General features: G+C 45.8%; 1 protein-coding gene across 2 annotated transcripts in view; it reads right to left on the bottom strand.

The window, feature by feature from the left end:
* The window catches only part of ZFYVE28 (zinc finger FYVE-type containing 28), a 120076-nt gene extending 106350 nt beyond the window's left edge, over positions 1 to 13726 (bottom strand). The window contains exon 1 of one of the 2 annotated variants that reach the window (XM_065405217.1): positions 13669 to 13726. The gene's annotated coding sequence lies outside the window, so the exon portion shown is untranslated. The remainder of the gene's footprint in view (positions 1 to 13668) is intronic. The other variant, XM_065405216.1, reaches the window with a different exon arrangement.
* Between the last annotated feature and the right edge of the window lie 273 nt (positions 13727 to 13999).

The following is a 13999-nucleotide window of genomic DNA, read 5'->3' as shown; positions in this document are numbered from 1 at the left end:
CACCTGGATGGAACGCTCAAATGGCAGCCAGGTGAACCCTTATTGACGACATGGACTGGCCCTGCTGTTTGAGATGGAGGAGGTAGTCCAATATAAGTGGTATAGCGGCGAGCGTCAGGAAAGAATGACGCTGCACCATTCAGATTGAAAATCTCTTCCACTTGGCCAGGCAGGTAGCCCTAGTGGAGGATTTTTTACAGCCAACGACAACTTCTCTAACCTGGTCTGAGCAGGTAAGCTCCATTGGGTTCAGCCATGTTGCTTCCATGCCGTGAGGTGCAATGACTCGAGGTTTGGGTGCTGGAGGTGACCGTGATCCTGAATTACTAAGTCTGGGAAGAGTGGCAAGGTGACCAGGGCTTCCACGGACAACTCGAGGAGGGATGTGTACCAGTGTTGGCAGGGCCAGGCTGGAGCTATCAATATCACCGAAGCTTCTTCCCTCTGTACCATGAGGAGCACCTTGTGAATGAGAGGGATGGGCGGGAACACGTATAGGAGATGATTTCCCCATGGTAATAGGAGCGCATCCACTATGGAGCCCGGACTATGGTTCCGGAAGGAGCAGAACTCAGGGGTTAGCACCACCATGTTGCGTGACGGACACTTGACAAAATTACCGTACTTAGTGACAGACATTGCGGTGGGGGTTATGTCATTCAGTCATTCAATTTTTGAAAAATTACTACGGACCTCAAAAATTTTAGCACGGACATGTTGCTGACCCCGGCAGAACTGCTGACACTTCCTGTTGAATCGCCTGGCAAAGAGGTCTACCTGGGGGAAAGTCCCACCGTTGGAAGATGGCGACGTCCGGATGTAGGGACCACTCATGGCCTTGGAACAACCTGCTGAGGTAGTCCGCCAACTCGTTCTGCACCCCGGGGAGGTATGAAGCCTGCAGGTGTATCGAATGCTCTACACATAAGTCCCACAGCGTGAGGGCTTCCTGGCAGAGCAGAGAGGAGCGTGCACCCCCGTTTGTGGATATAAAACATCGCCATGGTGTTGTCTGTCGTAACTGAAACACAGGAGGTGCGGGGGGGGGGGGGAGATCCCAGGGTTGGGGCAGTAGGGGGTGCGGGTGGGGGAGGGTGCAGGTGTGGGGGAGAGCCCAGGGCTGGGGTGGCAGAGGGGTGCGGGAGGGAGAGGGTGCAGGTGTGGGGGACAGCCCAGGGCTGGGGTGGCACAGGGGTGCGGGAGGGAGGAGCCCAGGGCTGGGGTGGGGGGCAGCCAAAATTTTTTTTGCTTGGGGCGGCAAAAAACCTAGAGCCGGCCCTGCTTCCTTTGTAGAATCAAAAAGGATGTTCCAGTGAACAGAATGGCTAATTAATTCCTTTTGATTCAGAGGGACATAATGTCCAGACAGGGCCGGCTCCAGGCACCAGGCAACCAAGCTGGTGCTTGGGGCGGCACCTGGAGGGGGGCGGCGCGGCGCTCGGGCCGCCGGGGAGAGCAGGGCCACAGCCGGGCTTGCCGCCCTGCCCCCGGCGCTTTGGCCGCGGGGGGGGGAGAGCCGAGCCCCCGCCGGGGCTCGCCGCCCTCCTCCCAGGGCTCCGGCCGCCCTCCCCTCCGGCGCCCTCCCCCCGGCCGCCGGGGGGAGAGCCGAGCCCCCGCCGGGGCTCGCCGCCCTGCCCCCGGCGCTCTGGCCGCCGGGGGGGGGGGGGGAGAGCCGAGCCCCCGCCGGGGCTCGCTGCCCTCCTCCCAGGGCTCCGGCCGCCCTCCCCTCCGGCCGCTGGGGGGAGAGCGGAGCCCCCGCCGGGGCTCGCCACCCTCGCCCCGGGGCTCCGGCCGCCCTCCCCCCGGCGGGAGAGCGGAGCCCCCGCCGGGGCTTGCCGCCCCCCCGCCGGGCTCCGCCCCCCCCCCCCCCCCCCGTGGGGGGGGGGGGCGGCCGGAGGCTTTTTTGCCTGGGGCGGCAAAAAAGCCAGAGCCGGCCCTGTGTCCAGATGTGCTAAAGGCTCTGCTCTTAGATAATAAGTAAAAGGAATATTTCATATTAACTAGTTCTACATTGTTCACTGTGGACTAATAAGTGTCACATTAATCATATCTCAGAAAAATAGAGAAGAGCTCCATAGAAAACTGGTAAGTTATGTATGCATAAGCCAGTTTTGTTTAAAATGTCAATCCAATCCCCAGCCCCATGATTGTGATTTTTTTCATGGATTATATGAAACTTCAGAAACAGTTTTAACAATAGCAATTTAAAATTGGCTGACAAATGCTCTGACAATACTTGTTTCTAGCTCTTATTTTCGTGGGAACAGATATGGTTGTGGGAAATGGGGTAAACAATTAAAATTAAATTCTATAACCTAACCTAACTTTAGTCATTCAGTCCATGATAAAGGGACCCAGCTAATGGTAAGCCTGCAGTCAGACTATACAGTATGAGAATTTTCACATTTAGATTTCAGTTGCTGATTTTCATTTGGCTGCTGAAATCCATAGTGCTTCAATCTGCTACAAGATTTACATGAAAAAGTTTGTGCATTTTATTTTTAAAAGGAATTTTATACCCCTTTACTATTGGTTTTATATGTAATTAAAAAATATCAAAGCAACAACGCACAAGCAGTGTTCATTTACATTAGAGTCACACACTTTTGGGGTTTTCCTGTGTGATAGTTATATAAGCAATCATCACTAGCAGTAATTGCAATAGAACAGGATTTATAATCTACTTTAACACAAAATATTTTGAGAGAGCAAAATATATTACTCATAAGGAAATGTCCTCCTGTCCACTGTCAAAGGTAGGTCCCCACAGCACAAAAGGATATTCCATCCTCCACTACACATATTCCATAATTCAAGGCTACTCCTTGCTCTAGTCTTGGCATCACATCTTAGCCTTTCAAAATAATGGTGCTTTTCTCTTCAGTCTGATTACCTTATTCTTTTCTGGATTAGAACAATCCTCAGTGCTTCCTCCTCTTTTTATGCATTCTCCCTATAAATATTTAGCAGATCATTTTATTTTTAAAAGGCTTACCGTGTTCCTCCCACATCCATTTCAGTAATTTTTCCAACTCTCCCTGTCATAGTTTCATCAAGTCACTTCTTATATATGGGTTTTATGAGAGCATCTCTTCAGCCCATCAGTTCCATCTGTTGTTTGCCATTAGTTTTCAAGTCTACCTGCTAAAGGATAGCAGAATTCGGAACATTGGAATGGATCCTGCCACAGTTATAACCAACCTTCATATTTTCTAACGTGATTGAATGGGCTAAAGGAATCTTGCTTTTCATCACTATTTCTTCTCGTTCCCTGGAAAATGTGTATCTATATGTCTGCTACTCCCGTCAGTTCCCAACATCTAGGATCACTAAGGCAAAAATTTATATTATTTTAAGCCAATTTCTATGTCATTTCTCAGTAATTACTCTTGACATCTATTATACGCCCTACTACCTCCTTCACTGACCTCCGCTGACATAACTAGTATAATTTCTAAAGGGTTACAAAGTAAGCAGCCTAGGAAGATTAAGCCATTTATATTAGCTAAAAATACTCTTGGTTCAAAATTCACAATGTCTAACCTTTATACAGTCTAATGAAAATGAAATATAGAATATAATCTAGTCAACTTTTAACCAATAGTTATGTTTCAGATGCCAGCTGGGACCTTCTTATAGTGTTAGGCTAATTTGTCTTGTGTTAAAAGATGTCTGTGTGCATAATTCTGTGTGCAAATGATCTTCAGTGGACAGATGCAATCAAACATGGAAATATCACAGCTCCTTTAAATTGCCTTGATGTTCACAATGACTACAATACTTGTTCCCAGAGCACCTTTATCAAAAATGTTAAGTAATGAGTATATTCAGCATTTCCCCCATAATTCACTGCCGATCCATTCTGACAATATCATTGTACTATTCGTGTTTTCACAGCTCTTCACATGCACATGTATCTCAAAAGGACGCTCAGTAATGACTTTTTTTAAACACTGTCCAATACGCATGAATGAAATACAGATTAAATTCAGTGTAAATGTTAATATTTTAATCAAAGTGCTCTTATTTTGTGCATGTTCCCATATAAACTTGAAAGACAGGAGGTGACACCTTTGGACAGGGTCTTTAATACATTAGGAAGAGCAGCTCAGAGATGACTGTTCTAGTGGATTTCTTTTTTAAATTGGTCTGCCTTTATCTCATTTGCTCATGCTCCACAAATCCAGGCAATAATCTGACGCACATTACCCAAAATATAAGAAAAAGTTATTTACCTTGTGCAATAACTTTATTTTTTTGAGATGTGCCCCCTATGGGTGCTCCACTTCCAGTACACGTGTGCCTCTCGAACCCTTGACTGGAGATTTTCCACCAGCAATCACAGGCGCCAACTTTCATTGGTGCCAGTTGGTGCTCGCACCCCGCCCCCACCTCTGCCCCTGCCCCTATTAGACCCCTTCCCAAATCCCTGCCCCGCCTCTTCCCCGAGTGAGCCACATTCCTCCTCCTCCCCCCTCCCTCCCAGCACTTGCCACGCGAAACAGCTGGGAGGGAGGAAGGGGGGAGAAGCAGGATGCGGCGGCGCACTCAGGGGAGGAGGCCGAGGTGAGCTGGGAGCTGCCAGTGGGTGCAGAGCACCCACCAATTTTTCCCTGTGGGTGCTCCAGCCCCAGAGCACCCACGGAGTCAGTGCCTATGCTAGCAGTGTCCATTTGGCCCATACATGTGCGTTATACAACCTCGTGCCACACACCGAAGGGATTCAGAACAGTGCAGGCAAACTGCCCTCATTTACTTCTCTATCCAAACATCCAACAAACAGTCCAAAGCAGAGGGGAAGAAGGGTAGGTAGTGGAGCACCCATAGGAACACACATCTCAAAGAACCACAGTTACTGCACAAGGTGAGTAACCTCTTCTTCAAGGAGTGTCCCTATGGGCGTTCCATTTCAGGGGATTCCCGAGCAGTATCTCCATCAGCAGGAGGGAGCTTTGGAATTGAGTCCAAGACTGAAGACAGTACAGCAGAACCAAGTGCTGCATCCAATGTGACAAATGGACCAAGGCATAGTGTTTAGAAAAAGTATGCACTGAAGCCCATGAAGCAACTCTGCAGGTCTCAGACACTGGAATGTTCTTGAGTAAAGCAGTGGAAGTTCCCTGTGATCTGGCTGAGAGTGCTATTAAACTTCGGGAGGCAGAGCACCAGCTACATTGTATCAAGCAATGATACACCTCAAAAATCTCTCTCTGTAGAGATTACAGACCCTTGGACATTTCTTCAATGGGGACAAACAATCTAGGTGACTTCCAAAATTGCTTGGCCCTATCTAGATAAAAGTCCAATGCCTGTCTTACATCTAAGGTATGAAAGGAGGTCTTGTGCTGAGATTTATATGATTTGGGGAAAAATACTGGTAGATGAATGGGCTGCTTAAAATACAAATCTGACAGCACTTTAGATACAAGTATAGGATGTGGCCATAAAGTGAGCTTGCCTTGAAAAATACCGTAAATAGTGGGTCTACCATCAAGACCCTCATCTCCCCAACCCTGTGATCTGACGTGATAGCTACTAGAAAAGCTGACTTCGTAGATAAGTGAAGCAAGAAGCAGGTTGCTAAAGGTTCAAAGAGAGGTCCCATGGAGGTACCTAACTACCAGGCTGAGATCCCAAGTAGGAGTAGGATCCCTAACCTGGGGGTAGACGTTTCCTAAATCCTAAATACATCTTGAGGACATAGGGTGAGCAAATATGGAAAACCCTTTGAGTGGGATTCCCTAGCTTCTGTTTGCCAGAAGCTGGGAATGGGCTACATAGGACGGATCACTTGATGATTACCTGTTCTGTTCATTCCCGCTGGGGCATCTGGCATTGGCGACTGTTGGAAGACAGGATACTGGGATAGTTGGACCTTTGGTCTGACCCAGTATGACTGTTATGTTCTAGGAGAGTGTATTTGGCAGACAGACAGAAATTGGGCAGGATGCAGGTGCATATTCTCCCTCTCACCCCCCAATGGGCCCTGCAGAGATTCACAGGGTACTCAACTCATGATATTTGGTATTTTTCTCAAAATCACAACTCTGGTAGCTAAAGCCCAGAATTTTAAAGGTATTTCAGTGTTGCTGCACTCAGTGTTGCAATGTCTAACTGATTCAGAAGCCTAAATCTCATTTTCAAAAGGATTTGGGCACTTAGGAGCCAAAATCCATTGACAGTAAATGTTTCTGTGTTTTACTCTGTAAGCTCTTCAAGGCATGAGTTGTCTCATTTTTTGTCTTATATTGCACAGTGTTTACTGTTGGTAGATAATAAATAAATTATCGCTTACTAAAATCACATGACATCACTTCATAGTGTCCAGTGTCACGCTATACTTTACATGGGTCCCCAATATGCCATACAAGGACTGACTACAATTATGTAATAAAGGACAGTGAAGTTACACCTTGATGAGAACAGATCCCTTCCTAATTTACTTTTGTGCAGGGGTGGGCAAACTTTTTGATCCGAGGGCCACATGTGGGTATGGAAATTGTATGGCAGGCCATGAAAGATCACGAAATTGGGGTTGGGGTACAGGAGGGGGTGAGGGCTCTGGCTGGGAGTGCAGGCTCCAGGGTGGGGCCAGAAATGAGGAGTTCAGGGGGGAGGGAGCTCCGGGCTGGGGCAGGGCATTGGGAGGGTGGGGGTGAGGGCTCCAGCTAGGGGTGCAGGCTCTGTGGTGGGGCTGGAGATGAGGGGTTTGGGGTGTAGGAGGGTGCTCCGGGCTGGGACCAAGGGGTTCAGAGGCCGGGAGGGGGATCAGGGCTGGGGCAAGGGGTTGGGGCAATCGAGGACTGGATTAAAATGGCTGGTGGGCCGGATGTGGCCCACGGGACATAGTTTGCCCACCCCTGCTTTAGTGGGTCAAATTACCACATTGCTGAGAAACTTGTGACCTGAAGTGCTGGGAATAATTTTCATTAAACCATGCTTGGAACTGACTCATACATTGTTCTGAGAACTCGCTATATCATGCAGAGAAATTATTCTCATCATATTAAAACAAGAAGCAAGTGCTACCATTCAGAAACCTCTTAATATAAAGCATTTCTACACAGTATTAGAAGACTGAAACTGCATCTCCATTAACAAGAAAAAAGTTGCTTTTAAACTTGGCCTGGTCAAGTATCATCACTGAACTTCTTTGCTAAGACATCATCAATTCCAATAAAGTGGCTCAGGAATTATAATTTTTAAATCTTATTAACTCAAGTAAGAATATAGTGTACAGAACTTAAACTAATTGGGGCCAAAGCCAGTCCATGTAGGGGGAAATCATTAATGCAGATGATTAGTCAAAAATGTGTATTCTGTAGGCAAGGTCACAGTGCTGTAAAATATGAAACTCCAGCCCAAAATAGGTTCTATCATGTCTAGAAGTTTCTGAGTGAGATAAAAATTTATAAAATTGTATATCTACTTGAGAAATACAAATTACTCACAAATTACTTGAGAAATACAATTACTGTCTTGCATCTGAAGAAGTGGGCATTCACCCACAAAAGCTTATGCTCCAATACATCTGTTAGTCTTAAAGGTGCCACAAGACCCTCTGTTGCTTTTTACAAATTACTCCATGAGGTATTGCAGAAAAAAATGTCTAAAGTGGGCTAAATGTTATATATATTAAGATTCAAAATTTGCAAGTTTCAGTTAAATGTATCTTGTTTAGCTAACAGAATATACTTAACAGGCATTGCCACCGTTCTAGTTTTATAAATTAATGTATTACCACTAGACTGGAACTCAGATGACTTGAGTTCAAAGACTGGTTCTGCTACTGGCCTGCTGGTGACTTTTGACAAGTCACTTCACCTCTCTGTGCCTCAGTTTCCTCATCTGTAAAATGGGGATAATGATATCAACCTCCTTTGTAAAGTGTTCTGAGCTCTACTGATGAAAAGTGCTACATAAGAGCTACTACTACCACCACCATCTTGGCCTGTGTACCTCATAATCTAAGGGAGTGTATATGACGACTCCCAATCACCTCTATCGACATAAAACAGTTTAGGGTTTATCGTGAAGTATAAAATAGAGTAGCACAAAGATGTGTTATGGCTTTGTTAGATATAGATTATAAACAGCAAATGCAAGATATGATATTAACAGGTGTGTGCGCTATAATAATGTAATACCATTGATATGCAAATACCAAAGCAAAAACAAGAATGTCATTTTTACAGTAAGTCACTATAATTGAAGCAAATTGTTATACTGCATTAATAAGTAAATGAAAATTGAAGCTTTAAAAATTGTCACCTTACTCTATCTCAGCACCATGGTATCTAAGCAACTTTCAGTGTTTGGAATCCAAGATATAGCAGCTTTAAAAGTTTTAAAAACTTAATTTTACTTTAAAAACATTTGATCATTACTCAAATAGCTTTTGAATAAAATACAGCTTTTTAAAAAAAATTAAACATTTTGTTTAAAAAAAACCCGAATAAAATCATAAACTATGTTGACAGCCCTGAAATTTTCTATTGATCCACACGAATATCTAACATCATGAGTGTGCCATTGTAACTCCTTCATTCCATCAGTATGCCTCATCCAAGACTAGAAATCCTCCTTTGGGTGGGGAAGATGGAAGATATTAGTTATATAAAATACATATGTCTAATCTAAAATGTTTAGTTCCTCAGGACAGGACCTGTATTGTTTGTCTATAAAGCATTATGCACACTAAAGTTGTTGTAGCCGTATAAATAACTATCACCACACTTCCAATAACTAGGAGCTCTTTTAAAAACCTTAGATCCAAAACTGAGAAGTCTAGACAAAGATCTTTATTAAGTTTAAACCTCTGAAGGATCTTCTAAAATAAAATACAGTCTTTTCCTCAAAAGAATAAAGGTTAGTAAAATCTGTTGGTCTATTATGAATCTGCCATCAGTCAGAAATGATATTTTCTTTCTATTTAAGAAAAGATGGTATTAAGTTTAAGAATGACACTTGCTAATTAAGCAGGCACTGTCAATCTAATTTGTTAAAGACAAACAGCCCAAGAACAAGGAGGAGAGATCAATCTCATTAATTAATTCTGAGACTAGCTAAAAAGACAAAGGATACCAGTGCTAGAAACAAAGTACAAAAAAAAAGGCAAATCAAGCGCATGCTGAAATCATGTCTCAGTCAACTTTTCTAAATGAGATTGTGGGGATAACCCGGTAGTGGGCTACGGAAAGCAGAAATGATGGAAATTCAGGTACTAGACATTAACAGAAAAGCGCATCATACAAAGCCTGGGAATCTGGTAAACTAAGCTCTGCTGTTTCCAAGGTCCTGTTGAAAAGTATCTCCTGAGGAAATTAAAATAGTATGTTTTTAAAATGTTCAGTATCATTAATAAAAATCACACACTTCCTTGCTATAAATGCTAAGTTTATGCTGAGATATTTTCATACATATATACTTGCAGTAAAATATTTTTGATACAGAAATTGGACCTTGGTTCCCCTTTCTTTCACAAGCACCTTCATGTCTTCTCAGATGCTGGAAAGTCCTCCCATCCTTATTCCCAAGTACCTGCTCAAAAAAAAAAAAAATCTTTCCACAGTTCCTCAAGCAACAGTCCTCTAATTTCTTATAAACCATTAAAAAGAAGCATAAATCTTTCTCTTGCAACTTTGTCTTTTTAGACAGAAGGCTCTTCAAGAAGAGACCTGTTTTTGTAAAACACCTAGAACACTTTGGAGGCTATAAAAATAAGTTTAAAATAGTTCTAATTAAGAAATATAATTATTTCATATGCCATTGAACTACGGTGTGATCTTTCCTGTAGCACATCATTAAAGTGGCAATTTCTGCAAAGATTCTGGCATCTTGCATCAAGCCATGCATAGAAAGTGTAAGCATTTTCAAGTCTTTCTGCTCTTATGATCGACTGCTCTGGTAGCAGCAATTTTGTTTGACAACTGAACCTAAGCATAAAAGTCACCAGGAAAGTATTAGTGTCACAGCATGGGATGTCATTAGAGGATATAGTCAACGGAACTGACCAGGGTTCTACCCCAGTATGACATTTCCTGTATGACTAGGTGACTGTCACTTCTGTTAAATGTAACAACTGTAAAGATAAGTTAAGACAAAATGTGGCATCCTTGACTACATGCATCTAATTAGTAGGGATGGCAACTTTTTTGTGTGTGATCGGGTCCTAAGAATTGCTCTTTTGACTTACTGCTCTACTGTGGTAATGCACTGATTTGGTGACTACTTCCACTCTTCAGGAATTGGGCCTGCCTTAAAGTTAGTTGTCCTTTTTCAATGTTGTGCACATTTAAAGGTTTCTTTTAAAAATAAGAATAATGAAGTCTACAGCCACCCTGCAATATTGCCTTATACTAGACTTGGTGTCTCCCTGCAGCCATACTCCACAATCCACCACTGTTCACTGCTGATAGCATAATAGCAAACTTTGAGAAACTGCAAAAGCAAACTAAGGTGATAAATATAAAACTTTGGTGAAATCCCTCCTGAGGTAATTATGGTAATTTGAACATGAGCTGCTTCTATGGAAACATTCTCTCAAAAACTTTTGCAGGCCTTCTTTTAAAGAGATGCCAGAAAGGAGAGCACACAGTACATTACTCTTTTTTCCCTATGTCCCTAGATTCAGCTCACTTAATATGTGTGCTTGGTATCCTGATGGTACATTGCTCTTCAATGTCATTTTAACCTGATTAATGGATGGTATTTTTCACCAAGTTAGCAACTCTTTTTTGCAAGTCTTAGTGGTCTTATTGATCGTAGGAACAGTAAGCAATTCCAGCAAAAAAGCTAGTCAATACATTCTCTTTAGCATTCCTCTTCTTTTTAATTTGGCAGAGGTGTAAATGAAGTTTTATTCCTATCCATTCTATTTGTTCTCACATTCCACTGAGGACTTTCATTCACCTCACTTGACCTTGCCAAAAAGTGTATGCTTAGAAAGGGAAGTTCTTGCCACTGAGCATGGAGAACTCTGGGACTGGGTTGGTCTGGGACTGATGATTTGGTTTCCTTTTAATTTTTTTTCTTTCTTCTTATCTGAGACCAGAAGTGGACAGAGTAATGGCATGAAGCAACCCAGTGAGGGTGTAACAGAGGATCCACAACCACCCTAGGGTTCAATGCTGCTGACTCTGCTAGGGCCCTGGGTCGGAACTTATTGGAGTGGACAGGCCCGGGCTCCCCTACCACTATCCTCCCCCAGCTTAGCTAGGGTTACCATACGTCCGGTTTTTCCCGGACATGTCCGGCTTTTCGGCAATCAAACCCCCGTCTGGGGGGAATTGCCAAACAGCCGAACATGTCTGGGAAAAATGCCGGCCGGGCACTTCCCCTCCCGCAGCTGCTCAGCTCCTCCCCTGACTCTTCGGCTCTGTTTAAGAGCTGAGCCGCCCGAGCGCTATGGGCTTCAGGCAGCCCCCTTGCCTCCGGACCCCAGCCGCCGGCCGGGCACTTCCCCTCCCGGGCTCCGGCGGCGCAGGGTCCGGAGGCATGGGGGCTGCCCGAAGCCGGTAGCGCTCGGGCAGCTCGGCTCTTAAACAGAGCCGAAGAGTCAGGGGAGGAGCAGAGCCTCCGGCCGAGGCGGCTCTGCTCCTCCCCTGACTCTTCGGCTCTGTTTAAGAGCCGAGCGCTACGGGCTTCGGGCAGCCCCCATGCCTCCGGACCCTGCGCCGCCGGAGCCCGGGAGGGGAAGTGCCCGGCCGGGGGCGCAGGGTCCGGAGGCATGGGGGCTGCCCGAAGCCCGAGCGCTACCGGCTTCACGGTATGCCGGGCAGCCTCCAGACCCTGCGCCCCCGGCTGGGCGCTTCCCCTCCCGGGCTCCGCTGCGCTGGGGAAGCGCCGGCCGGGGGCGCAGGGTCTGGGGGCTGCCCGGCAAACCGTGAAGCCGGTAGCGCTTGGGCAGCCCTTTTCGCGTGGCTGGGAGTGGGAGGGAGGAGGGGGCGGAGTTAGGGTGGGGTTGGGGCGGGGAAGGGGCGGAGTTGGGGCGGGGAAGGGGGTGGGAAATGGGCGGGGCCAGGGCCCCATGGCGGGTCCTCTTTTTTTATTTGTTATATATGGTAACCCTAGCTTAGCGGATGCTAACAACCAGGCCACCCACCCCACCAAGGACCCTACTACAATGATCTAATTCAGGGGTCTCAAACTCAATTTACCTTAGGGCCAGTGCCAATCCTCCCAGTGGGCCAATAATATCACTCATGCCGCCCAGAACCTGCCCCCCAAAACTTCACCCTCCCAAAAACTCCACCCTCCACCTGCCTAAGGCTCTGGGAGGGAGTTTGGGTGGGGGAGGTGGTCTGGGATAGGGGATTGGGGTGCAGGCTCTGGGAGGGAGTTTGGGTGCTGGGTGCAGGCTCTGGGCTGGGGCAGGGGGTAGGAGTGCAGGAGGGGTACAGGCTCTGGGAGGGAGTTTGGGGGCAGGAGGGTGTGTGGGGGAAGGGGTTGCAGGCTCTGGGAGAGAGTTTGGGGGCGCGAGGGGGTATGTGGGGAGGGGGTTGGGATGCAGGCTCTGGGAGGAGGTTGGGGGGGTCGGCGCTTACCTGGGGCTCCAAGGCGGGGCGGGCCGGGAGACCTCCATGAGCTGTTGCCCCCAGGAACCGCCCCTGCAGCATCCCATTGGCTGCAGGGGTGCTTGGGGCAAGGGCAGCGAATGGAGGCACAACCCCGCCCTGCCCCAGGGCCGCAGGGATGGGCTGGCAGCCATTGGAGTGAGCAGGCAGACACCGCTCAGCTTCGCTGCACTGCCGGGGCCCCTGGAGGAGGAGCGCCCGGGAGCAGCAGGTGGGGCCAAGGGAGAGACTCAACCCCAAAACTGCTGGAGCCCCGCAGGCCACATTGGGGTGGTTCACGGGCTGCAGATGGCCCGCCGGCCGGGAGTTTGAGACACCTAATCTAATTGATCTTTGCGGTCTCTCAGCTTTTTGCCACAGGATCTCACTTACAAAAAAAGACCATAGTTTCAGTAAGTAATATCCTGATTCACTTTTTAAATAAAAACAGATGTTATATACAAAGCAGATATGTTAGTAAACCCATAGAAAGACTCTGGTTCTGAATACTACTTACAGCTGAAATGCCTTGCTTTGTGCAGTAGAAGTAAGGAAACCTTAGTTGTCCCTTCTTATCTTCAAGGCTCTTTGCATTAAACAGATCATATTTTCTCCAAAACTTAAGATCTAATTGAAAAGCCAATCATTTCCCCCCATCTACATAAGTGACTGATGGGAAGCTACTCCTGTCATGTAATTTGAAGTTTAGGTAATTTTAAACAGTGAATACCATTAAAAACTTCAACATTTAGAAAAGAAGTTACTATATGGTAGTGTCTGAAATCCTGCAATATCTCAAATTCCAAATTTTGGTAACCACTGGTAAACTCTGACCATGGTATACAATATTTCATATGCGAAAAGTATCTAAACTTTATTGTATACTTATTTACAAATCTTTAATTCATGAACAGCTGTTTGTAGATTTTGTTTATGCACAATTCTTTGAGAGCAAATGTGAAACAACTTTAGTTTAAGTAGGAATTCCATTTATCAAAGGCATGTTTCTTAAGGATTTAGTTAAAATTCCGAAAACTAGGCAATAAAACTAGGCAATAAATCCGTGTAAACAAAACAAGATAAAACATATCTGAGACTGTGCCATTCTGGTTACCTGACAAGAGCGGAACTGGTTGACTAGCAATGTGCATCTTTGTGGGTCTTTTCTTCCATCCAAACAGTCCAGTTCAGCTGCTACTTGATTTAGTTCTTCATCTGCATAGTAGAACTGGGCAAGGAGCTGCGGGTCAGTCCTCTGCAATGAAGAGATACATACAATATTACACTTAACTATCCCTTATTTGTCTTTACAGGAAAGACCCTTTGGTTAATTATTTACATTTAAAGGGAAACTAGTTTATGAACTGTTTTAGACCAGAACCTGACCAAAAGCTGTCAGCGTCTGATGGGGGTGGGTGGTTCTTGTTAGATATATAATTATGGGT

The sequence above is a fragment of the Emys orbicularis genome, chromosome 5, assembly GCF_028017835.1.
Source record: "Emys orbicularis isolate rEmyOrb1 chromosome 5, rEmyOrb1.hap1, whole genome shotgun sequence".
Classification (NCBI taxonomy): domain Eukaryota; kingdom Metazoa; phylum Chordata; order Testudines; family Emydidae; genus Emys; species Emys orbicularis.
Note: the sequence above shows the minus strand (reverse complement) of the source record. Positions and strands in the feature narration are given on the sequence as shown.